Source organism: Anas acuta, chromosome 1 (genome assembly GCF_963932015.1).
Source record: "Anas acuta chromosome 1, bAnaAcu1.1, whole genome shotgun sequence".
NCBI classification, from domain to species: Eukaryota; Metazoa; Chordata; class Aves; order Anseriformes; family Anatidae; genus Anas; species Anas acuta.
The window spans coordinates 120,220,537-120,246,280 of record NC_088979.1 but is presented as its reverse complement, the minus strand read 5'-3'; the positions used below and the strand labels follow the sequence as shown (position 1 = coordinate 120,246,280).

Sequence of the window (25,744 nt, the reverse complement as noted above, 5' to 3'; positions counted from 1 at the left end):
CAAAGCTTATTGAGCTTGTAAGGTCTGCGGGTCAGGAGATGGAGTCCTCAAGAAGTCCTCAAGGTGAGTGGAGGCTGTGCCCTGGCCTCTCTTGCCCCGTGCTGAAGGTTTTTCAAAGCACCTCTAGGAAATATCACGTGCTGTGCCAGGACTTGATAAAAACGCCCCTGACATCCACTGGGCCAGGGGCTGAGCCCACTATGAGTCAGTGCAGGGTGATGAAGGGGTGCAGGACCAACCTTGCTGGCATGTCAAAGGTGAAATCACATGTGGATGATGAGGTGTGATGTTTAACTGCAGCACATTGCCAGCAGCAGCGGTCGCGTTGGCTTCGGAGGCAACCAGGAGGTTATTTTGACAGCTGTAGGAACCCTTTTTCACTCTCTTCCTCCAGAGCCGAATAACCACAGTTTGCATCCAGTTTCCCACAAACATTGAAATTTAATGACAATCATCGCCAGCTTAATTAAAGGTAAACAAATATGGTATTAAAGAAAAATACCAAAACAACTGCTGAAAGACCAAACGAGTAGCAGAGTATGACTGTCACTTAGAACAAGTCGTGACAAAAACAAGATGAAAAAAACTGTCTTCATCCTTGGCTATCAGTGGGAAACCCTCCTGGGTTTCTTTTCTATGGCTAAAAATAATCTCAGGCTGTATTTTATGCCTCTTACTGGAATGCCTGTTACAATGCCTCATGGTTCATGTCTCCATCCTCTATGTCAAATGAAAGGGATCTCTTCCCTTCATGTGGAAGACAGGGAAGCTCAGGCAGCACCTGTGAAGCCCAGTGATCTGCTCTCCACTGTGAATTTATATGAAGTGAGCCCAAATGATGGAAATCTCATTAAATTATCCAACTGTGCAAGGTTTCCATTAGTTTGGGTCTTTCTCAGAGGTCAGCTTGGATCTTTCTCTCATACTTGAGGAGTTATTCAGCCTTGCAGCTCAAGATCAAACCACAATCTAAAATCAGACCAGGTCTCCTTAGCTCAGCTTTTAAAGCAAAAATGTATTACGCTCAAAGTATATTAGAGACAAAAGGCTGTCTTAATGCAATAATATAACTGGACAGTCAAAATGAAGCAGCACTGGGAAATGCATAAGTTAACGATGCCTTGTTATGTATCCTGTATCTTTTATGGCATGAATTTTATAGTCTAAGTGGTAGTTAGATTAGAGGTAGGTGAATAATTTATAGCCAATAATTTATTTAATGAATTCTTCTTCCATTTCTGTTTGCAAATTGTTTGTGAACATCCTGTGGTTTCTCCCCATTTTACTTATTTGAAATTACTTACTGAATAGCTTCTACAAATAATATCTGATGTTCCACATACTCATGAGCAGAGTTTCTCCTGTTTTCTTTCGGGGCAGAGCAATATTTCAGCTCCAGGTTTGGTTGCTTGGCACTGACCCAGAGCAAAAGTTCATGCCATAGTATTTCACTGGTATGACATCTTGTAAATAATGGTTAGAATTCAGCTGTTTGTGAAAGAAATGAAATATTTCTTATCACTTTTTAGTGATTAGTCAGATTATTGATGTGGATAATCAGGTTCAAACTTCGTTTTTGCCAGCACGTGCTAAAATTGCTTGGGATGTATTACTTACTTGGGCATTCATGTCACCAAATTAGAATAGTTGCAGAAATGAACAGAAAGATGTAGGGTCCACAGCCAGCAGAGTGCTGTGCATATGCTTGACTTCAGGCGTATTCTTGAGTGGACACGTAAGTGGTAGAGTGGTAAATCATGAACTTCAGCATATGTTTAAGTGGTTTGCTGATATTAGGGTCCAAAAATATAGACCCAAGCAAAATTATCTTTCATGAGAGTGACCATATGAGAGACTTTTTTTTGTGTGTTCCTTTTTGCTGTTGTTGTTTTGTTTCCTTGTCTGCAGTTATGTCTTTTGGATGGTGGAGAGAAGTGAGAATATAAATATTGCACAAGCTTGCAGTATTCCTGATTTAATCGAATACAAGACAGTTCACCTGAAGTTTTCCACATGCTAGTCTGTGCTTTTTGTTAAACACCAGGGAAAATAATATGAAGAATTGAGAAAAGCAGCTGTTATTTTTACTTAAATCTTTATTTCTTCATCATTTAAGATTTCTCACATTTCAGAATGCTTTCCATGTGCTTCTATAGGCTTATCGTCTCTCTCAAGAAATTAATTAGGAAATGTTATATAATACTTGACAAAAAGTGACCCTCACAGAAAAGAGAACTTTCTCCAGGTCTGTGAGGAATAGCTATGAGCTACATTACAATCTTTAAGGGCTGTCATAAGAATATAAATCAGGAAAGCTCTACATTTTTCCATGCATCTTTTGGAGGCTATATATTGTGGAAAAGCAGCATCTAAAGGTATGTGATATACTTTTTATCTCTATAGCACAGGTATTGTTTTGTTGGCTTGACTGAAAAAGCATGCTTAAACAATTATTTTTTTTTGGGTTCACAGTCTGGTGAGACCTCATTTCCTTCCTGTTTGTGCTTTCAGGCTGACCTGTGTGGGGTTTCTCACATCTAATAGAGGGTTGAGTAGGGCCCAGTCTTTCCCATGGCAGCAAATATCTCAATTTATGGAAATAAAATTAATGTCTTGGAGGACTTTACTCCTCTGTCAGAGTCAGTGAGCATTGGCCACTGGGTTTAAAAGTTATTGGGGAGGTGTGGGTGTTGGGGCCTTGCTTCTCAAGGAAACAGCTCTTTGTAGGTCATGATGCCAATGGCCATCTTGAGCAGAGTAGCTAGCAGAAGACCACAGATGGCTCAGGTTGATGTAGTTTGGGCTGGGAAAACAAAAAGCCATCTCTGGGTGATAGGTGATGTGTGGGAGGCAGCCGCATGGCTAGACAGTGACTTTGGGGCAAGGAAGGGCGACTGTTCCTGCTGACTTGCAAGAGCTAAAATGAGCTCTTTGGAGCATAGACTTAAAGGAGTATGATGTTGTTTCTTGTGCTTAGTCAGTGGGCTTAATCAGAAATGCAACTAATCCATCCTTCGTACCAAAACCCAAACCTGATATATCACAAGGTCAAGCCTACAAAAAGTGGTCATCACTGTCCATCGACTCCTTGTATGCAAGAGACTTACAATACATATATGAAAGGAGGATTGTTTCCGAGGGAAAGCTTTTGGGCCTGTGGACAAACTTATTGCCACTTAGGTGATGGCTTAAGTTTTAGTCTTGCACCCCAGGAAATCAATGAGACAGCTTCAGCTCTGGGTAGCTGGGAAGGGGAGGGAGCATTTGCAGGGCAGAAGAGAAGAGCACTAGCAATGTGTGCTGCAGGGAGGACTGGGCAGTCTCTCAACTGGCACGTTTCCCCATCTGTATTCCTATTTATTAGCCTGTGGTCCCTGCCTGCCTCCTACAAGACCTGTTGTATAGCCCCAGCTCAACAGCTATGGAGGGCCCTGCAAGGAAAAGCAGGTGGTGAAATTCTGAATTTTGCACCGGCACTCTTCTCTAATCTTTGTAGGGCTTTTAGCACATTAATTGCATATGGTTTATCCAGGCTTACTGCTCATCCCTGGCACCTTTAATAACCCAGGCAATGCATATTGTAAAATTAAAAAGCAATCGCCTATACCAAATAAACAGCAAATGGTCCCAGTGGTGTGCCACAGGTCCTTGCACACTATGTGGATGCCTTTAGCAGCAAAATTAATATCACTGTGCTAGGTGTACAGGGGCAGTGATGCTATATCCTATAAGGATTGTGGGCACTCATATTTATGACAGGAACAGCACCAAGAGACTGCTGGAGGCCATTGTACCTTTTTTATTTTGGGACCAGATCCTGATCAGCTCAGGAAGGTGGGAGATCAAAGCACGCTTCCAAATTTAGCTTGGGCTCACTTTCAGAGTGTCTTGGGATGAAAATGGCAAATAGGGCTGGCTAGAAAAGAAATATGGCCATGTCTCCATGTGGCTAGTGCCACTGAAGCAAGTTGGCATCCCAGAGAAATTCAGCTTTATATGCTTTATATGAAATCTCCTAAAATGAGGATGTGGTAGAGAAGAGGCTGCCTTCCTAAAACTGACCTTTATGGAGGGCTAAGATACGTCTTGTCTTCTGCCTCTCTGTGTTGCCCTCTTTTCAGTGTTATGAACAGGTGTTTGTTAATAGTAACAATAAAATAATTACAATAATAATAATTATTAACTGTTTTACACTCCCTTAGGAAGGATGCTAGTTGTGCTGATGGGTTGCACAGTGACTCCTATAGGATGGTGTTCAGTTTTAGGTCCAACTGGCCATGGCCATGCAGCGGGCTCTCTGGGTGGCTGTAGCAGTCAGCCAGGACAAGTTGAAACAGGCAAAAGGAAAGAAAATAGACAAATTTCCGCATCCACAGCAGCTGGAGTGAACGTCAAACAGATGGGCTCTTCCACCCCGATTATCCTAACCTCCTAAATATAGAAATACGGGCTTTTTTCTTTTTTTTCTCCTCTTCTTCTTCTCCTCTATTTTATTTTGTAAATTTGAATTACCCGAGGGGGTGGTGTTAGCACACGCTAGGGCAGTGCTAACGAGTGCAAATAGAAGTCATCTGCTGACAGAGTCAGATCACGGCTTCTGCTCACGACTCTTCCCCCTCCCTGCCCACTCACGCTTCTCCCATGGGAAGTGCAGGGACCAACGGGGGCTGAAGCTGCCCTCCCAGTGGGGCTGGGGGGGGAACACGTCTGAGTGCATGAGCAAGCTTATTTTAAATCCTGTCTGTGGCTATGCAGACACACAGAGTAAATAAGCACCAAGGAAAATGGGTAGGAATGGTGCATCCTTGCAGCTTCCTGCAGGCAGTTTGGGTAGATGAGGCAGCAGTACTTCAAGGAGGAGTTCACATCTATTTTTCTTGCCCAAACCCAGTACAAGAGACACCTAGACATACCGGAAAGAGTCCAGTACGTGAACAATATTATCAAAGGACTGGAGCACCTCTCCTAAGAGGAGAGGCTGGGGGAGCTGGGACTGTTCAACATGGAGAAGAGGAGGCTTGAGATGGATTTTACCAAATAACTGGAGGGAGTGCTTTATTACTGTGTGGGTGATGGAGTCTTGACACAGGTTTCCCAGAGAGTTTGTGGAGTCTCCATCCCTTAAGATTTTCAAAAGCCACCCGGACATGGCCCTGGGCAGCCTGCTCTAGGAGAGCCTGCAGGGGGGTTGGACCAGATGACTTCCAGGGGTGCTTTCCAATCTCAGCCACTCTGTGATTTTGTAATTTTGGTTACCATTGCACAAGCATGCTGACTGGTCTGGATGAGAGGATGTAGGGTCTGATTTGTCCTGTCCCCTCTCTGCATTTTTATGCAGCTTTCAGAGAGACTGAGGAGACGACTAATAGCAGCTGTCTGGCCGTGCCTGGATGCCGTTGTCCTTTTTGTCCTGCTGTGGCTGACACCACTAACACAGTAGGAAGGCAGCCTTCTGTATTATTTGGGGAATTCTTTTGCTGTACTGAGGGCTTGGGTAGGGCAACTCAACTAAGGGGGTTGGTTTCAGGCGGGGAAACACAGCACCTCACCTACATGCATACTGTGCTTTCCATTCATCTTCTGGGTTACCCTTCTTTTGCTTTTTCTTGTCTTGGGGCTGAATTTCATAATTGTTCCTAAGGTTTTATTTCCTCACTGGCCATGGGAGCAGGAAGCAGGTAAGGGCAGGAGGAGGCACTGCTTGAAGAAGGATTGTAGAGAGAGCTTCAGGTCATGTTTCTCATCCCTGCCCTGTTGGTTACTGGGCCTTGCTCTCCCCACCTCTAGGAGGTAATGACAGTAGCTCACTCCTGAGGATGCTGTCAGGGAAAAACATTAAGCCAGTGCTATATTATTATTACTGCCACAGCCATGGCATAAGATACACAGTGAGGATAAAGGTTTGCAGCAGAACGGGCCTGACCTGGGGCCCAACCAAGCAGAACTGCAATCTTTTTCCCTTGTCATTATGTACAAGGGTCTGTTGTACTCCACTGATGTATCTACACTAGCATCAGTGCAGATATACCAATAGACCATGAATAAGATTTCAGAGACTCTGCGAAGGGATTCTTTATCTTATGGGCTGTTCTCCATAGGGCTGCTGTTCTCCCTGGGCTGCTGCTCCCAGGGCTCATTTTGCTTGTGTGCCATTGGAGGAGGCTGGCTGGGAAAGGTGTGAAGTTTCCACTGTGGAAGAAGACCTCTAAAGGACAGGTTCAGTGGCAAGGCTGTAGGGAATCCTGCCTTAGGGCAGAAGGATGAAGCTGGTGATATCCTGAGGACTGCTGTGTGGAGAAGTGTTACTCCTGGTCTCTTCAGGGTAGAGTACATTCTCTTGTCACCCTGGGGTCATGTAAATCAGTGCTGTCTGTTCCTTGAAGCACCCAGATGCTATAGATAATGAGCCATACAGCAGAAGCAAGTGCATATGGAGGCTCTCCCTGTAAACAGCGTGGGTTTTGCATGGTGGGGGTTGTTCCACCCACAGCAAGTCCTGATGGGGCCAAGCTCATGTTTGCAAGGCCTCTCTGCATGGTGTTGCCTGTAGACTGCTCCAGGGGAGGGCTTGATAGCCTGGATGCCACACCTGACCTGAGCTGCCTGCCATGCATGCCTTAGGACTCTGAATAAGCTCTCCCAGAACTTGCAAACGAGGGATCCCAGTGTAGAGACACCTAATTATCTCTGAAGGAGACAAGCTTTGGCAGGCTTTAGTCATTCAGATTCATGATAGGACGTATGGCACCTGGCCGGCACAGCGTGGGGTCACTCAAGCATCCCTGCACAGTGCACTTGAGTGCTCCTGATGAGCAGCTGAGGGGTGCAGGCGCACCAGGCTGGCTCTGCACGCAGCTGCTTGGCAGAGCTGCCTCACTCCAGCTTGCAGCCACTCAATCTGTCTCTAGCAGCAGCTTAGTGAGCCTCCGTCGTGCTGTATGGAGCCAGACCTGCGGTAACCCTGACAGGAACCACCACCGAATATCTGCATAAGCAGCGTGGTTAATCTGCCACCTGGATGGATCATCTCTGCAGACGATAACAGTATTTTGGGATTTAAAAATAATAATAATACTGCAATCAAGGAGGCTGGTTGTGCTGCTTCTTTTTAAGGATGGCTGGTAATTTTAGTTATCATTTCATCTTCTCAGTCTCATTCTCAGCAGGCAGGGTCAACAAAACCCCTGACCACAATTGTATCGGAGGAAGAAGGGCCAGATGGGACCGGATGGAGACTGGGACTCAATGAGAGTAAATGCTGATAAGAGAGGTCACAGAAACAAAGGAAAAGCACTGAGGTGGGCAGGGAGCTCTGGAGATTGTCTAGTCCAACCCCTGCTCAAGAGGGGACAGTCAGAGCAGACTGCCTAGGACTTGAGGCTTGGAGGAGATGGGTAGGATGAGTCTGCAACTGGCTGGTGCAAGCAGCCCAGTACCCAATCCAGGAGGAGCTGGAAAAATACAAGGATTTGCTTATGAAGGGTGTGGGATGCTACAGCATTGAGCACCCTAAGAAAGCCAAAAGGGACTTGGCGATTCTGTCTCCTGGCTGGGGCTTGAAGGTATGTCCCAAATCAAAGCTGCAGTCACCCATTTAGTGTCAAGTCAGTGAAACACAGTCAAATACCTGCTCCATGTCTGTCTGTCCTGGAGGTTGAAAGAAGCAGCAACAAACAAAAGTGTGTGATTTGTATTTATATTACATCTTCAATTCTCGTGGATATGGCATCTGATACTGTTGCTTTTCTGGCACATCTGGGTTAAATACCTGAACTGTGCTGACATCTGGGTGACTCAACAGTGTGCCTTTAAACCACCTTGGTGAAGGCAGGAACTAGCACAACAAGGGTTAAAAAGGAGATGAATTAACATAACAATAATCTAATAGCTATTATTAGTTTTTATATTTGTAACAATAAATAGCAATGGATTTTAAAAATCCTGGAAGTTTAAACCTCTGCAAAGCAGATTGTATCTTTCCTCTGTTTTCTGCAGAAATATTATATTCCTGAAAATTCTTCTGTCTGTTTTATGCTGAGCATTCACTGGTCTGGTGGTCATTCATTGCTTGTTTGAGGCTTGCTGGTACGCCGATTAGCAGGAGAAGAGCTTTGGTGCAGGGACCATCCAGCAAAACATGTGTCACTTCCCAGGACTGCTGTGATACAAGCATTTCATCATAGTCACTGGCAGTATGGGAAGAGTCTGTTCCCTCCTTCAGGATGAAAAATGGGAAGGAGAAGGAGACAGAGCACTCTAGTGTAAAGAAAATGGCTTCAAGTGATATTGAGAATATGAGGATGTGGGTGGGTGCAAAAGGGATAGGCGCTGAATTTCCCAGGAGCAGCACATGATGGGCAGCTTGTGTTTATTACCCAAGTGGAGTAATTTCACCCGGGGTCTCCAGCAGAAAGTCTGGCCGAAAACAGACAGTGGGAGAGTTCACAAATGATGTGTTACCAGCACTTCTAGTCTCTGTCCCCAGCATCTGGGGAAGAGAAGCCACCGAAGGAGGTGGGGAAGCTGCTTTCCTTGGCAGTGACCAAGAGATACTCTTTGGGCATTAACACTCTTCCCTGCTTTTGTTTTTGTTTCAGAAGAGTGGAAGCTAAAGCCAAAATGGTCTCTTGCCCAGGTGTGATCTGTATTCCCTGGAAGCTCTCTAACCCGTATTTTTGCCAGGCCAGACAGCAAGGCTCCTGACAGCTCAATTAGTCTGAATACCCCACACTTTTTTGGGAGGTTGACCAAAGCTCCCAGATGTGGTCCCAAAGCAGGTGCTGAAGATGTTAGGTCCTGATTAAGGTGATACCTAGAGCCCCTAGTAAGATCAAGGTACTTTTCCTTATGCTCTCAAAATCATGGAAAGATTAGTGTGAATCACATGGAAATGACTCCTATTCCCTGAACTTATGTCCCTGACCTACAGTTGCTTAGCAGACTTTTGCACATAAGACCTTGTTCAGGCTGTCCTTGCCTGCCTTGTTGCTCATACGTCCTTGTACTGGCAAGTTCAGCTGTGTGAGTGGGAGATGGACGCTCACTTCATGGGCATTCCTGGGAGCAAACAAGAAAATTTTCTGTTTAGCTTTCACAGTCTGTTGCTCTCCGATTATGTCAAGACCTAGCACCCTGTGATCAAGGTTATCAGTCACAGCCAACCGCTGGTGCAAGCAGTCTCTCTCAGAGGGATTTTTTTTTTCCCTTAAATCATTCACCAAGGGATTGGGAGTAAAGAGTGAATCATTTTCAAATCAATTGTGAATGGAGAGTAAATAATTTTTTTAAACCATGCATTGTGAAGGATCAAAAACAGTATAAAGGCTAAACTAGGCACCAGGCATTGTCTGGAGAGTCACCTTCTCCTACAGAAATCAATGGCAATGGGAGTGCATCCTCCCCTCGTTGCCCTCCAGTCTCGATGTGTTTTAGCTGTATGGGGGTCACTGTTGAAAGTATGGCAGGGACAAATGCTGTGAGGGACCCACAAACAGTGGCTCTTAATGCATGGGGATGATACACATCTGGAGAGAGGCTTCATGGCTCTGCAGAACACATTAATCTTTCCCGATGTGGAAGTAGAGCTTTTTAATTAAAGTGGTCTCCTTCTCACTTCGATGAGCCTTGGAAAGATGTATTTCTGCTGTGTCTGTGTGTGGCACTTTTTGCTTTATCTTAATGGTTTAGGGAAGGACTTTCTTACATTCTGGGGAAGAAAGTTTCTTTCCATTTTCTATTAGGCAGTTAAGAAACAGAAGCAATAGGAGATCTTGGGTGCAAGTACTTTCAAGGGTGAAGGTAAGCAGGGGATGCATGCATGCAGTGGTTTCATTGTGCCTTTCATTCTTACTTTTTACTTTTCCCTTTTGAATATCTTTCCTGTGGATGGCACGAGGGACTCCTGACAAGCCCAATTAAAGAGCAGAGTGCAACGTAGCATTTCTTTTTTTTCTTTCTTTTTTTTTTTTTTTCTTTTTTTCTTGTGGCATGTGATCTTGTCCTGCAATAATTAAACTTTGGAGTAACTCCCAGCAAATTACTCTGAAACTGCCTCCCTGTTATCCCATTACCAACACCAAAGATGAATAAAAACCTTTTAATTTTTTTTTTTTTTTTTGTTCCTGCCTGAGAAAGGAATGTGCAAACTAAAGGTCATTTTTAGGTTCTGTCTTTTCCCAGATTCCTGCATAGAGAAAGTGCGTGTGAAAGGGCTATCACGTGTAGGCTCTTTTAAGAGGAATTTGAGTCTCTTGCCTGAGTCCTTGGAAATACGGAGATGCATTTTACCCCTCTCATGGGTTCCTGTCTCTATTGTGCCCTGTGCATGGTCTGGTGGTCACTTCAAGACATGGAGACTGGGGAAAGGTGGTTTCCCCATCCAACCAAGACTGCTCCAGGACAAAGACTAGGATGAGGAGAGAGATCTGAACCTCAGTAGTTGGGCTCCGTAGGACAGCTGCCATCTCCTGGGCCATTGGGTGAGTACCTAGAATTAATTTAGACTGATGGCACCACAGGGTAGCACAAGCACAGCTGTGAAATTAAAGCCACAGGTCGGCTTGTAGAATTTCCTGTGATTGAAGTCATAATGTCTCCTCTTAATTAATTTAATTCAGGTTTAATTTACTGAGGGTTTGTCTTGATTTATTCCTTTGCTGTATTGCTTGCTCAGTTGGCTTGTGTGAAGAGCCACTGTGCTTACTTTCAGCCTGGAAAGGCGTGTTAGCATCAGTAATCTGTGCTAGTTCATTACATGAGATTTCCCCCATCCTCTCCCCTTGTTCCGCCCCAACACAGAGGAAAAAAAAAAAAAAAAAAAAAAGTGAGAAAGAAGGGATGGATTCACAGGTTTTGGTGTTTGAAGAAGAGAGAGAGTTTTTTTAGGACGTGAAAACAATTACTGTTGCACAGGGTTATCAACACATCTCTGCCCCGGGCCTGCTACATGCCATTGAGAGCAGCTCTGAGGAGAAGGATCTGGGGGTGTTGATGAGAAGCTCAACATGAGCCAGCAATGTGCACTTGCAGCCCAGAAAACCAACCATATCCTGGGCTACATCAAAAGCACAGTGGGCAGCTGGTTGAGGGAGCTGATTCTCCCCCTCTGCTCTGCCCTTGTGAGACTCCATCTGGAGTGCTGCATTCAGCTCTGGGGCCCCCAGCACAAGAAGGACAAGAAGGAGCTGTTGGAGCAAGTGCAGAGGAGGGCCGTGAGGATGATCAAGGGGCTGGAACACTTCTCTTATGAAGACAGGCTGAGAGAGTTGGGGTTGTCCAGCCTGGAAAAGAGAAAGCTCTGAGAGACCTTGTAGCAGCCTTCCAACATCTAAATGGGGTATACAGGAAAGCTGAGGAGAGACTCTTTGTCAGGGGGTGTAGGGATAGGACAAGGGGGAATGGCTTTGCACTAAAAAAGGGTAGGTTTAGATTAGGCATTAGGAAGAAATTCTTTACTCAGAGGGTGGTGAGGCACTGGCACAGGTTGTCTAGTGAAGTTGTGGATGCCCCATCCCTGGAGGTGCTCAAGCCCAGGCTGGATGGGGCTTTGGGCAGCCTGGTCTGGTGGGAGGTGTCCTTGCCCATGGAAGGGGCGGTAGAACTAGATGGTCTTTAAGGTCCCTTCCAACCTAAACCAGTTTGTGATTCTGTGGGCCTTACTTCCTGGAGCTGTTATTTCTCTATGTGCATTGTGGGTTCTGCTTGGTCATGTTTGAGTTTGAGATTTGCTTTTGGGATCTGTGTTGAGTTCCATGTATGTTAGATGCCCAGCATTACTGAATACACTTCGTACGGGGCTGGATGGCCAGGTGATGTCCATAATTACTGAATTTGCTTCTCATGGGGCAGGGTGGCCAAGAAGTTAGGCCGGGAGCCTCACCCTCACTAGATTCCCTTTATCCCCACAAAGGGGTCTCCTGGCTGCCCTATTCCAGCATTGCATCCACATGTGCAATGTGCTTGCTGAAGCATGTCCCTTCCTCCTCCTCCTCTGTCCCCCTCTTCCCTATCCTTCTCCCTCTCTGAGGCCTCCCACACCCTTCTTGTTGGGGCCGAGCCCACGTTCCTCCTCACTGGGTGCAAGGCCCCATTTCCATTTCAATAGTCTTCTGCAGAGGCTTCCCCACAGTCCCAGCCGGCGAACAAGGCGCCCACTGTTCGCAGACGGGATGTTCAGCCAGCCTTGACGTCCCGGCTGCCCTCAATGGCACTTTGTCAGCCCCTCTGCCAAAAAATGGGGCACCAGGGGGCTCACGGGGGGCTGAGGCCGCATTTCTGGCGGCCAGGCTCCAGGCCCTGGGCAGCATGCCACTCATTTTAAGCAGCCCCAGCCCGTCTGTGCCTGGGGCTTTGTGCTGTAGCTCAGGCTCCTGTAGCTTGCAGCTGGTTTCCGTGTGGCACGTCGGCCCCTTTCAGCATGCTCTCCCGCCTCTGATAGTGCACAGTTTTCAAGCTGCCAAGCGTGTGGGGATGCTGCCCTGGGTCTGAGGGAGGAAAGCTGCTTTGCTTTCCCTCTCCCCTTCATTTTCATGTGTTCCCAGGTTTTCTCTCCCTCTCACGCCACATCACATTCCTCCTTCATCTTTGCCAGACTTTCTGCACCTCTTTTTCCTCTTCTCTTTTCTGCCGGGTGTGCTTTGCTAGTCCTTTTTCTCAGCTCTGTGCCCCTCACTGGGATTTGTCATTTCCGAGGTGATACAAAAGGGAGGGATAAGTAGAACTGGAGTGGCAGCAATGGGTGGGAGATGAGATGGGGTCTTTTGCCAAGGGCTTGGATGATGCCTAGGTGCATGCACGGGGGCGGATGTGGATCGTGCTGAGGGCTCCTGCCTCCTGAATTCACACCGACACCTCGGGTCGGTGGCAGAGCTGTGCCACATTCCTGACACTATTTTTTACTCTATGGGTAGAAGGAAAACAGTGTCACATGGGTGACCTTTAAATTCTGTAAAGAAGGCGCAGAAGGGGCAGGAGCAGAGCAGGCTTCCCTCTCTGCTGCTGCAGGAGGAGCCAGCTGGAGCACGGGGATGGTGACGAGGCCAGGCAGACCCGTGCCAGGGCTGGCAGCAGACAAAGCCCACTGAAACCGGGCACAATGTGTTAAATCACTAGTTCACAGGGGATGAGGGGGAGAAACCTTCCTCTTCTGTTAATATGGGTAAATTGCTAATAAGGAAAGTAAATGATTGCTTCTGGTCACTTCTTAAAATTTAATTTAGCTATACCTCTTTCACTCCATCTTTTTTTTTATTTTTTTCTTTTTACTCAATGCTTTTTAATTTCACTGAGCTCTTGTAGTCCTGTTCTCCTCTATCTAATGGAGACATTAATTCAAGTGAACTATATCTCTTTGCAGCAACCGGTGGAGGATGTTTGGAGCCCTGGACACCTTGCCTTCACCCCCTCTGCTTCCACCATCAGCAGCAGAGAAGGTCTCTGGTGGTGGAAGCAGAGGGGTTGAAGACGCTAGGTGGGAGAATGGCTCCAAAGACAGTATGGGGCTTGTGCAGGTAGGTGGTGAAGGCCCGGAGCAGATTGGTGACCATTCCTCTACTGCCTATAGAAGCACTGGAGATCTGATGTTTCCTCTTCCCAGGCTGTGGGGTTTGGTGTGCTCAGTGCCAACCAGGGTGGTTGGCACTAACGCTCATGCTGTGGAGTCAGCTCTGGGGGTAGGACCAGCTGCTGTGGTTGCCTGTCCATACCATTGCCCAAGGCCATGGCCTGTTGAGGTCAACAAGAGACGGTGCTTTGGTGCTGGCAGCCTCTGGTTCTCCCCCATGACCATCGGGTGGAGGAGGGAAGGAGTGGGGAAGAAACCTATCCCAGCATGTTGTGTGACAACCTTTCCTGATGTCGCAGCTGCTCCATCTCCTGAGCACCTTGAAGGACATTCAGATCCTGGCCAGCTGGGGCTTGCTGCCTGCCAGGTGAGTGCACCACAATGCACTAAAGATCAGTGCTTCGTTGTGCCTTCCTCTTCCTGCATAAATAAAGAAAGAAAGAAAGAAAGAAAGAAGTGGTTTTCTGTGGAGGTTTTATCCAGGCTTTTGCGAGGAACCTGACAAGGAGTGCCTTACAGATGGGTAAAAGGGCAGAAGGGAGAGTAGGGAAGAGACCTATAGAGATACAGAAGCTCTTAGCTGCTATCCTGGCATCCAGGTGATTTCATCAGCAATCAGACACGGAAATATTCCTGGCACCTGACTATAAACAATCTGTGGAGACTCTGAGCAAGTTGTTGGCAGTACCTGGGAGAGATACCAAGTCACCTTCCCAGCCTGGTGGCATAGCTGCAGGATGTTTTCTCTTCTTGCTAGCAGACCTTTGGCTGCCCCTACCAGAACTGGAAATCTCATTACTCCCAATTTTCATACACCCGTGACTAACTGAAAGGTTTTATTACTGAGATGGCATCTCCCGGTATGTTTCCAGCCTAGAGGAGGGGATTTCCAGTTGTTTATCTGGCAACGTTTTGAGTCTGTGCATCTTTAGGATGGAGTGGTATCACTGTGTTCTGAAAAGAAGAAGGTGCTGTGGAGTTGTGAAGAATGGTGGCTTTATTATGGTCTTTTGAGAGGGGTTATTTGTCACACGGTAGGGTCAGCATTAAAGTATGTGGAAAGCCAGAGTCATACTTCCTTTATGAGAAGAGCCCTTCTTTGCCACAAGGAAGACAAAAGGAATGGAAAGCAAGCTGAATTAAAAATGTTCACAAAGCAGTGTTTTAGGAAAACACTCAAGTGACACTTTGAGGAAGCTGAGTACTCAGTGCTCTTCAAGGCCATAAAAGCTGGTGGACTACTATGCTGAACACTTCACCGGAGCTATGATAGCTGTGGACATGTCTAGGGAGTGCTATGGATGCTCAGAGCCCTGCAGGATCTATCCCTATGTTAATATTAGCAATTTATGAAACACAAGGGGCCCAGAGGAAAATGAATTGCTGAATCCCGCTGGAATTCTTAGGCTCCTGGGATGATTTTCAGTATGAAAACTTTTGGCAAGTTTTACCACAACCAACAGATTTTCTGCAAAATGTTAGTGCGTCTATGGAGTGCATAAACTATAGGAGGGAATCTCCTTTACAAGATCGTTGTTTTTAGACCCTGCACTCCCCCTTACAGTCTGTGTCAGTGAGGCTTGTTTAAGCTGGGCAGCTCCAGCTATACATAACTGGTAATAAAAGATTGAGCCATGACAATAGCAGAAGTTGTGGGAAATAAAAATATGGATGCTTTTGGTTCTGTAACATTAATGTCTCAGATGAATAGGTTTGCTAAATTGTGACATTTGGGAAATGTTATTTTGTCTTTATTGCGCTTGGAGAAGATTGCATTTTCAGTGTGAATACTTCTTTGAGTTTTCTCCAACAACCATTTTGCTGGTTTTGTTGGGCATGCAAAATGCTGAGATAATGTTACTATGAAAACCTCTAGCATTTAATTTCCAGATTAGGAGTATTTAGCTGTGAGATTGTGATAATAGTTCAGCTTGTTGCATTTCAATTTCATTAATTAATCTGCACATGGTTATCACCTGGATGACTCACAATTAAGTAAAAGTAAATATAGGGGTCACCTGAAAAAAAAAAAACAAACAAACCACACCAACAACAGGAGCTCTAAATACTGAATAAACACCCTCTAAACCCAGCTATAAATATGGTCCTGGAAACAGTTCAGTGTTTTCTCTGACAGCTGCAGTTTGCGTTCTCAAGACTTTGAGAATGCACTACCCCTGCTGGAAAGGAAGCATCCCTACACTGGCATCTCCACCTAATTCAGCAGGACACGATCACTAAGACAGGAAACCCTTCCCAAGAAGAGCAGACTCTTCAGCTGCAGAATGATACTTGGGCAGGTGAACTCAAGTTATTTCTTTTTTTCCTTCTAATTTTGTCTTTATGATACTTGCATCTAACTAATTTTTCCCCTGTTGTTATGGATTTGTTAGCGTGTCAGCATGCCCCATAGTTTTAGATTTGGATAAGTTTGTCTGAACAGCCTGGGAAAGTGAGGTGGGTTCTCAGTGGCATGGCAGATATATTTATAATTACGTCAGTGTCTGCATGGGCTGGCTCCTGGCTTGTGCTGCTTTTATACGAGTGGGGAGACTGGCCCTTCTCAGTGCTCATCAGCAGGGTACATTATTCTGCTAGAAGCTATATCCCTCCTTGTGGCACCATCCTGTCTCTTGCAGAGAGAATGCTGTGGCAGCAGCCACTGCTGCAGCTTGGAGAGCCAGGGCTGCACAAATAATTAACAGCAGGCTGCAAAGATAATATCACAGTAGCAGAGAGGACATGTTTACTGTGCCACGCGGTGGATGTTCAAGTTTGGTGTGAAGGGGCAGGCACTGTGGGGTGTGGGACAGGGACTGAGCCATCCTGACTTTGCTCCCCAAAACCTGTGAAGGCTCAGTAAATGAAATACTCATAGTGGAGTGTCTTGCTTGAGCCTGGCCACAGGATGCAGGAACTCCAAAGATATGAGTGCTCTGGCAGAGCATCCTTTTGGTGTGGGATGTGATTTGGGCAGCATGCATGTGCTGGTGCTCCTGTGTATGTGTGTTGTGTGCCTGTTGTCCTACTGGGTCAGGCTGTATTTAATGGTGCACTGGGGAATGTGGTATTGGAAAGGCTGCTTTATTGCTGTGAGTGGGCTTCACATTGTCCTGCAATCCCACTTTAAATAAATGACCACTGAGGTTTTTGTCATCTCTGCTTTTATAGTGGCTTATAGACAAAACAGCCAGGATACTGCAGAGCAGGACATTGGCTGAGCTCAGACTCAGGAAATGTTTTTTTTTTTTTTTTTTTTTTTTTCTGGGTTGTCCTTCATGATCACTTAAACTTGGGTGATGAAGCAGGAAACGGATCCTCAGAAACACTAGTAATTGGAAGAAAGAGTGTGCAGAAAGTTGCATTGTGCGGGGAAGGGGTGTGCTGCTTTATGCTGTGCCTGAAGGCTGAGCAAGCAGCTGGTGAGTGAAATCACATGCATGCACATGCGTACCTACATGCTCTAACACAGAGCTCCACATTTCTCAGCAGTAGCATAGTAGCATGGCCTCTGTATGCAAAAGATCATATTGGTACTAAAGGGGCATCGCCCAGTGAGAGCTGTGCTTTCAGGGATTGCACAGGAGAAAATCATTGATATATATTCTTGGAAGGCCAAAAAGGTTGCAGAAACAGAACTGACTGTGCCGTTTAGGCTTCTTTTTTACATTTTTATTTATTAAAATGCTCTAGATGTAGAAGAGCACTGCTCATTATTTATAAGTGTTGCTACCGCCTTGAAATGGAATCTGCAGGCACTTTGATAAATGTGGTGAAAGCTTGTCTGGTGTCACTGCCACTTCTCTAAAGTGCCTCCTGCATCCTCTGCTGAATTGCTGTTTCATCAGTTTGGACAGCAGCGTTCCTCCGTGAATTGCAGCAAAATTCTGGTTGCATCATCCCATGCTAATGGAAACAGAGCAGGGGGGAGTGAGCACCAAGCGTGCCCTGTAAGTGCTAGGCAGAGCAGGGTCACAACAAAGGAGAAAGCTCCACACGCTGCTCCATCCTGGTGAGTTTGGTGGGACAAAAGCTCCTGTTCAGTATTTCTGTGTGCACGCTTTTTTTTTGCCCTGTGGTGGCAGCTAGGAATGGCATTCCTCTTTGACTCTGCTGTGCCAGAAATTAAATTGTTCTAGCATTCACCACCTCCCTCCCATAATCCCAACGATCATAGTGGGGACAGGCAACTGATGGGCTGTGTGTGGGGCTGTCCTGAGAGCAGAGAGTGCTCAAAGGATGCAGCTCCCTGGGATCAGAGATGACAAAAGGGCTGCCACTGGAAAAAAAAAAAAAAAAAGTGACCGAAGCACCAAGGGAGAAAGTTTGATTTTAAAATAAAAAAAAATAAAATAAATAAAAGTAAGTCTTGTCTCCTCCTTTGGGCAGAGGCAGATGATCTGAGATGATCTTGCTAAGGGTGAGGTGCTCTTGTGCTGCAGCAGGTAGCCACCAGGATGATAAGACAATGGAGAGCTCATCCTGGGGCAGCAGGTTAGGGAGCTTGGACCATTTTGCCTGGGTAAAAAGGTAGGGGGAGTATGAGAGTGTTCTGTAAATATGTCAGTGGGTAAGCATTGTGGTGGTGTAAGGGCTTTTTATGCTAAGGGAAGGTGCTGGCAGAACAGGCTCAGTTGTAATCAATTCATCTGGGAATTAAAGTGAAATTTCAAGCCCTTAGGTCAAGGAAACTTGGGAACAGGCTTCCAAGCAGAGTAATGGGAGCAAAACACCCATGCAGTCTCTGATAATTGTCTTGATCTGTCTGTGAAAGGGATTATATGATGCAGACAGACTGTGTCCTAGCAGATCCTGTCCCATGCTGCCTCTTATGTTCCCAGTTCCACATTAGCGAAGCAGGCTTTGTGCATTTGAGATGTGCCCGTATAAAGCATCACAGATAAAACTTTTAAGTGGTTTGCAACTTCAACCTCATTTCTTGAGTTTCCTTTTCCTGTCTAATGGCTCCTTTCAGGGTGTCCTTTTCACCCAAATACGCCACAGCAGCACTTCAAAAGGAGCCCAGGTTCCCCCCCCCTCCCCAAGCCATCTCACTTTTGTGCAAGCTGTTTCCAGCGATGAACAGCACTTCAGCACTTTTGGGGGCTGAAAGCTATTTACCAGCTAAGAGGGCAAGAGTACAGAGCTATTTTCAGTGCTGTGACACACCTCAGCCGATCGGATTGTGCCCGGCAATCCTATTTGGCGAGGACGGGGTCGTGTCACCTGAAATAGTTCCTGCTCTTTGCCTCCACCTCTGGCTCTGGTGCCTGCTCTGTGGCTGGGTTGTGGTGCCTGGGCTCTGACACCTGACTGTTTATAATCAGAAAGGACTGTTTAGCCCAAACAGTGTGTTATGGATAGGATTTGAGGCTCTCTGTTTTTTCTTGGTGCTGTTACTACACAGTGCCCTTGCCGGATCCTTCTTTAGCCCGGCAGCACTGAAGTGGCATGCTTTGCTTCACTCCTATAGCTTTGCACCTCATGGGCCAGTTCCAGCCCTGTTTGAAAGAAGTCAGGGATTCCTTGAGTATTTGGAAGGGGGGAGCAGGCGGTGTAAAGTTTAAGATCTCTCTCTCTGAGCCAGTAAAAGACCACAAAGCAGGAATGTCGCTGTGCGTCTTAGTTACTGGTTACAGCTCAGCTCACTAGCTGCAGGCTAATCCCCTGGGCATCCCTGGTGGCAATGAGAGATGCTCTGTTCTTCCAGGGGTAAAATGAGATCCTGCCTCTAGACACTGCCACTGCTCCCCCAAGTGCTGGTTAGCCCCTGCTGTGGGCTGATGCTGCTTCTGATGTGTGCCTGTGCTTAAGGCAGCTATCCCGTCATTTCAAGCCATAATGTTTTGCACAGTAGGGGCATGTTCTCTGGAGGAGCAGGAAGGCTGTCTGTGGATAAGGTGCTCTCTGGTATGAAAGACTTCTGCATTTACCTGGCTAAACCATAAGCTGGAGTCACTAAAACCATCATCAGCTTGGGAACGGGACTTTTTCTGCCTGGGTGCTGGACTGGGCTAATGCTCTGTCTTGATGCTGTGTGTGGTGAGCCTTTGTTTTGAAATGAAGCAGAACAGCTGGCAAGTGCTGCCAGAAGACAGTGTTTGTGGGACTTTGCATTGCTTTAGCCAGTGCTTGTCATCACGGGGCACTACAGATGCTGAGTTAAGCCTGGTGACAAAGCCAGGGCCTAGGTCAAGCATGGTCACTGCCCATTGACTTGGCCACCGTGGTTTCCTCCTTGCTGGCCCCCCTGGCCTGTGGAGCAGCAGCTGCTGCATAGGAACAAAGCATTTTTCCTGCTACACCAACATCCAACACTGCAAAATTAAACCAGAGATTCTCTTTTCCCCCTCCATCCCATTGCCCTTGTTCCTCTGTGCCGTGGTGGGGATGGTGAGAGCTCTCCCGGAGATGTACAGCAGTGGCACGTGATTTATTGTGGTTTCTTTTTCCTGTCTTCTCGCTAAGTAAAACCTTTTTCTTGTTCCAGTGTTGGCAACAGGAGGAGTATTGGATTTGGATCCAGCATGAAGATGAGTGGCCAGTATAAATCCTAGGCAGGTTTTTGGAATAAGCAGTACCTGCAATTCATCTCACTCTGACATTTGCACTAGGTGTCTTGGAAACCAGAGCCACGGTTAAATGAAAGCCAGCACCAACTGGGGATGAAAGGATTTCCCAGCCTGGGTGCTGGGATCCCTGGAGGGATTTCCTCCTGGGCTTTCTCAGTTTACCTGGACGTGACACATAACCTCACCCTTTCTTGCATGTGCTTTGATCTCATGTTTCAGACTGCCTGTTGGTCAACTGCAGGGTCATGAAGGGCATTTCTCCCTGTGAGCAGCGCAGCAGCATCTGCTGTAATCTGGTTGTTTATTTCCCCTCCCCTGTACTTTGGAGCAAGCTCCATTCATGTTTCTGTGTATTTTTGCCTTGTGAATTGCTCCCTATGGTGAAAACCCACAGCAGAGGCTTGCGGGGCATTTGTGGCACTCTCCACCTGCTCTCCTCTGTCCCTCGGCACTCTGCAGTTACAGGTTTGGGTCTTCCCCTGTTAGGGGCAGAGGGCATCGAGGGGAGGGTGAAGTGACTTTTTGTGAGACTTCTCACTGCCAGTGATTGCAATGTGCTGGATTTGGTGACCCTGGTGGTCCCTTTTGGCCCTTTCTTCCAAGTGATGCGATGCAATTTATCTGAGGACAGTTTGGGTACAGGTGGTCCATGGTGAGGATCAGACTGTCCCTCCTTGCCACCCCTTTGTTCAGCACAGCCCCAAGCACTGCTCCCACTCGAGTCTTTTTGCTCACCTCATTTAGTTCTGAATTACAGCAGTTGGAGAATAAAAAAATAAATAAATTTGTTGATAATCTGGGCTAAGAAGCAAGCCTCCAGGGTGACAGAGGCAGCTGAAAGACAAGCATCATATGCATCACCTGCTCAGAGCCAACCATGGGGCAGCAGCGAGCGGACACGCCAAGTGTGGACACATGGATGAGAGAGGGAATAAAAAGATCTGGTTAAACATATCCTTCCTATCTGTACTTCAAATATAATGTTCTGAAATGTATCATCCACAAGAAAACAACAATCCCCTCATGAAATATGCAGGGAGGCTTGTGCCGGGGAAAGGTAGCAGCCCAGCTTTGCAAGGCTAGCACTGCCACAGACCTGGGGGCAGAGGGTTTTGGTGGTTCTCCCTGGATGGGGTATAATTGTGTCCCCATCGGTGACCCTCCAAAGAAAGGGCCAGTTTTGAGTTTTCAGCCAGTTTTGAGTTTTTTACCCATTGCTGCTGGTACGGTGCACGGGTGTCGCGGCTGCCACGTGCCGCTGCCTGTGTCACTGTGATGTGCGTGGCAGCCATCAGAAAACAAGGGGGGAAAAAATGGCTTTTTGTTTCCCAGCTGAAATAGCTCCAGCAAGGCGCAGGCACCACCTCTGTGAATGAAACCATTGTGTGTGGCCCCACGATAACCAGCAGCCTGGTGCTCATCCCCATGCTGCTGGTGGCTTCTCAGCTGGCTGCTCTCCGGAGCCAGAGGTCGAGGTGGTGAGGAGCAGGGAAATAACAGCAGTGGTCTGCAAACAGCCAGGCTGCTGCCAGGACCACTGCGTGTGTAGGGCCATCAAGGGAGGATGGTTGGTCTGTCAAGCTCCTGGTTTAAGCCTCCTGCTGGAGATGTTGCTCCTACAGCTCCTGATCTTCTTCTCTGGAGCTGTTGATGCCTTTTCCACACCACAGCAGGTCACGCAGGTTCTCATCTGCTCTAATTAGTGCTCCTGGCAGTGATGAGAAGCAGCCCACAGAAGTGTGAATCTAGCTTAAGAAGAAGAAGGAAAAAAAAAAAAAAAAAAGGAAAGCCTTCTAATCTGATCATTACACTCAGGCCAAGGGATCAGCAAAATGATCAAGAGAAACAACTCCTGGCTACTAGATTGTGTGTCCCCATCCAGGCCACGTGCCGCGGGAAGCTATTAATGACTGCACCACAGTGAACATCAATCTTGTAACGAGCTTGGATAATACCCACTGGTGAATTAACAAGGACTGCCAATATCTAAGTGCTTTTCAGCCTCGTGTTGCCAGGAATAAGTCTCAATTCTGGGGGGCCAGCGTCCCTCCTCAATCTGAGTTTAATTCCCTCCCATCTGCTGTCTGCACTTCCCGCTGATCCTCGCCCAAGTAGGGCACAGAGTGGGTTTTGGGGGGAGAAGGGACTAGCTGGGCTCTCAGTAGGCTGCAATTTCCCTCAGTGGAGGAACAAGAGAGCCCTGCCCTCCACCAGAGTGCCAGAAAGATGCTAATGGAGGTGCCTGAGATGCTGGAAGGGACCAAAAAGAAGTGCCTGAGATGCTGACTGCATCCCTCACCTCCACATATTTGTGTCAGGCTGGGGTGACCCTTTGCCCCAGAGAGGATTGTCCTGCAATAAAAGACATCCAGGAGGATTTTTGTCTTGCCTGTCCCACCACCCTTCTCTCCGCCCTTTGCTGCTGTCTCTGTGCCCTCAAATGTGTAACCAGGCATGGCCCCTGTGGAAACATCCCAGGAACCTCCACAGTTGTGTCTGTGCTGTGGAATAAAACAGCCAGAGCTGGTGCCATCCAGAGCACGGGACAAAAGCGACCTAGTTCCCACCATAGCTGGGAATAATAGGAATAATTGCCTCATTATTCCTACAGCCTCCACAGCTCCCAGAGAAAGAGTAACTGGTGTGCAACAATGCCTCTGTTGTACACAATGCCCGCAGCACGTTCCATTGAAGCAGAAGATGGAGGTACAAAGCACTCCCACTTTGGGTTTGGTCCATTGAGCTTTGTGTGTCTGTTTTGTGTGTTTCTTCCTTTTTTTTTTTTTTTTGAGGGTTTTGTTGTATGGGCTCTGTAGAGTTTTGTTTGTTTATTTAATTCATTTATTTATTTAAATCAAGGGCATGGATGCATGCAAATGCCTGGGGCTGTGCAAGAAGCTCGTCCCATCCCAGTCCTAGATGGGACTGACGAGGTCACGGAGAGGGCAGAAAGGGCAACCTGTGCTCTGGCCATGCCAGTGCAAAATTAGGGGGTACCTCTTGTTCCTCCCCACATTGAATCTGAAAAAATACATTTCATCTGCAGATCTTAACTATGTTTCTGAGAAGGGACGTCCTTGTTTGGCTGCGGATGAGACTATGGGGTAGGAAAGGGATGGGTTTTGCCAAGGTCTGCGCAGCCTGGAGCAAGCCAAGTGCTGTGACTCAGGTTTGTTCACTTTGCCTTATTTTAAAGATGTCCCAGAAAAAAGAAAAATGTACTGCCATTAGAAGCAGAGATGTTCCTTTTGTCACACTTCTGCTCATTTCACTGATCCATTGCAGGTTGCTGTGCTGTTCCTGATGATTGTGCTATTATCCAGAGGTGTCTGCAATCCCCTAGAGTAGGTTTTGGCTTTGTATCTTACTTTTTTTTGTTTGCTCTTAATGTGAGAAACATCAGGATGCAGTCTTGCAGGCTTTGCTGGAGGGCTTCTGGGAAGACTGGAAAGGTGTATCGTGAAGGTTCTTCATCCTCATCTGAAAATTGCATTGGCTTGCTGAAAAAGAGGTTTTCTCACAAGCATTTGTCAGGCAACTTCTCTAAGTAAGTGTTAACATAAACCAGAGAGTAAGTTTTCAATGGTTCTCCCAGTGTCCTGGCTCAGGCTTCAGTTTTGTTCCGTGTGACGTTGCTGTTTTATGAGCTCACTCGTGATGCCTTTGGCAAAAATCAGGAAGCAGAGACCTAATATTTCCAACATGTCTAACAAGGAGCAGATTTAAAGAACTTGTACGTTCATAAATTTTCACCAAACCACTGCAAAAATGAAAAGCATCCCCCTCTTGCAGCCCCCCTTGGAGCAAAGCCAGCATGGGGTGGCCCGTGGTGGTCACCCTTCTCCAGGCAATGCTGGGTGAGGGCAGGGCGAGCAGAAACCCGTGGCATCCCCGATGATCAGGGGCTCGTGCAGAGGGTGGAGCTCTCCGAAATCCCAGCTACAGCCTCAGGAAGTGCAGGCTGCAGCCAAGCAATAAGACTTCTCCGCCTTTGTGCCGCCATCTGTCTCCTCTAACTTGCTGTAATCCCTCGGATGCTGGATTAGAAATTATCACTGGGCAGAGCTGGATGGGAGCCAAAGCAGGGCTCTTCCTTCAAGTGGCCTGGGAGAGGAGAGCCTTGCTGAAACATGGGCATCCTGCGGTGGTAGAGCTGGATTTCTGCTTTGTGTCTTGGCATTTGTGTCTTGTGTAGAGAAAGGCAGCTGGGGCCGGGTAGAACCCGCACAGGGGGCACAAACGCTTGTTTCTCCTCTGGCCTTGTCTTGCCAAGCAAGATGCTCAATGGTGTTGTGCAGGTGGAAGAAGATCTGGGCCCTGCCATTGCTTGTTAACAGTCTGACTCCCTGGAAGTGAAGGAGGAGTTGATCTTTTCTGTGCCTTTCTGCAAAATGAATTTTTTTTCAGGAGGGAGACAAATTGCTTCCTTCCCACACACCATCTGCCTCCAGCATCCACGTTGTTGCTGTGACATGCCTACCACTGTTAGATGTTTCCTTGCTACTTAAGGCATCTTCCCCCTTTTTTCAAGAGCTCATGGCAATCTTTCCACAGGGGAGATACAACCAGGTGGCAAGGCTCGGTGTAGAGCTGCAACAGAACTGCTTGGCATGTGGTGCAGCCTCCTTGCCTTTGTGGTACCAGTATATTTGGGACTTTGAGTTGTCTTTCCTGCTCTCACCCCACTGATGATAATGCCAGTCTGGGCAGAGTGAATGCTGCTAGCTTTTGCTTGGTGCTTCACAGTGGCTCCTGGAAGAAGATTTAGGGACCTGTGGCTTAAGCATGTCAGGGTATGACACTTGCCTCCCCACAGAAGTGCTCATGGGGTGAAATGTGCCATAGCATGGAGCTCCTGAGAGCAGTACCACGTGAGAAGCCTGTTATAGTATTATTTTATAGGTATTATTTTAAGAAGGGTTTTATTAACACTGAAATTCAAACCAGAGGAGGAGAGCCTTTGCCACCATGCAGCTCTGTTGGCTGTGGGCCATTACCACGTATCTGGATGAGCAGAGCTGAGTGACTGGGCACGCAGGAGGGAGCAGGTCTCACCAGTGAAATGGGGTCTTGCACTAACAGTGATTTGTCTGTCAGAAGGATGCATTTTTGTTTACACTCTCACGAGGCACAGCATGGTAAGGATGAATACCTGCAGTGTGCTTCTGGGAGGTGAAAACCATGTGCAAGTCTCCTCAGGGAAGCAGTGTCTTTTTTTTTTGTTTGTTTGTTTTTTTTTGTTTAGGCATCTCTCTTCGTGTGTCTGTGTCTTAGTGGTGATTAGTTGTCACTTGGTGTCATCCATCGCCACCTCCCGAAAGAATCTGCTCTACAGTAAGGGAACAGAGGGGAAAAAAGGAAAGAAGAGAAGGGCATTCATGGACTTGCAGGCAGTTGAGGTGCGCTACGTCTGCGTGATGTGCTGCAGGCAGAAGTAAGCTCCCTTGACTGCCCTCCAAGCTGGTGGATGCAAGCCAGAACTTTGAAATCAGTGCAGCTCTTGGTATGAGCTGGTGCACCTTGCATCTCAGCACACCAACCACAGCTATGCAGCCTTATCATGGCCAGGGCTTGCTTCTGCCTGCAGAGCACCAGGAAAATGTATCTGTGG

At 47.0% G+C, this 25,744-nt stretch overlaps 1 protein-coding gene across 3 annotated transcripts in view; it reads left to right on the top strand.

Annotated features, from left to right (window-relative positions):
• The window catches only part of IGSF11 (immunoglobulin superfamily member 11), a 94,833-nt gene that overhangs the window by 10,370 nt on the left and 58,719 nt on the right, over positions 1–25,744 (top strand). Inside the window, exon 1 of one of the 3 annotated variants that reach the window (XM_068697747.1) lies at positions 15,674–15,861. The exons of the other annotated variants lie outside the window; for them this stretch is intronic. The gene's annotated coding sequence lies outside the window, so the exon portion shown is untranslated. Of the gene's footprint in view, positions 1–15,673; positions 15,862–25,744 lie in introns of those variants that run through there. 3 annotated transcript variants of the gene reach the window in all.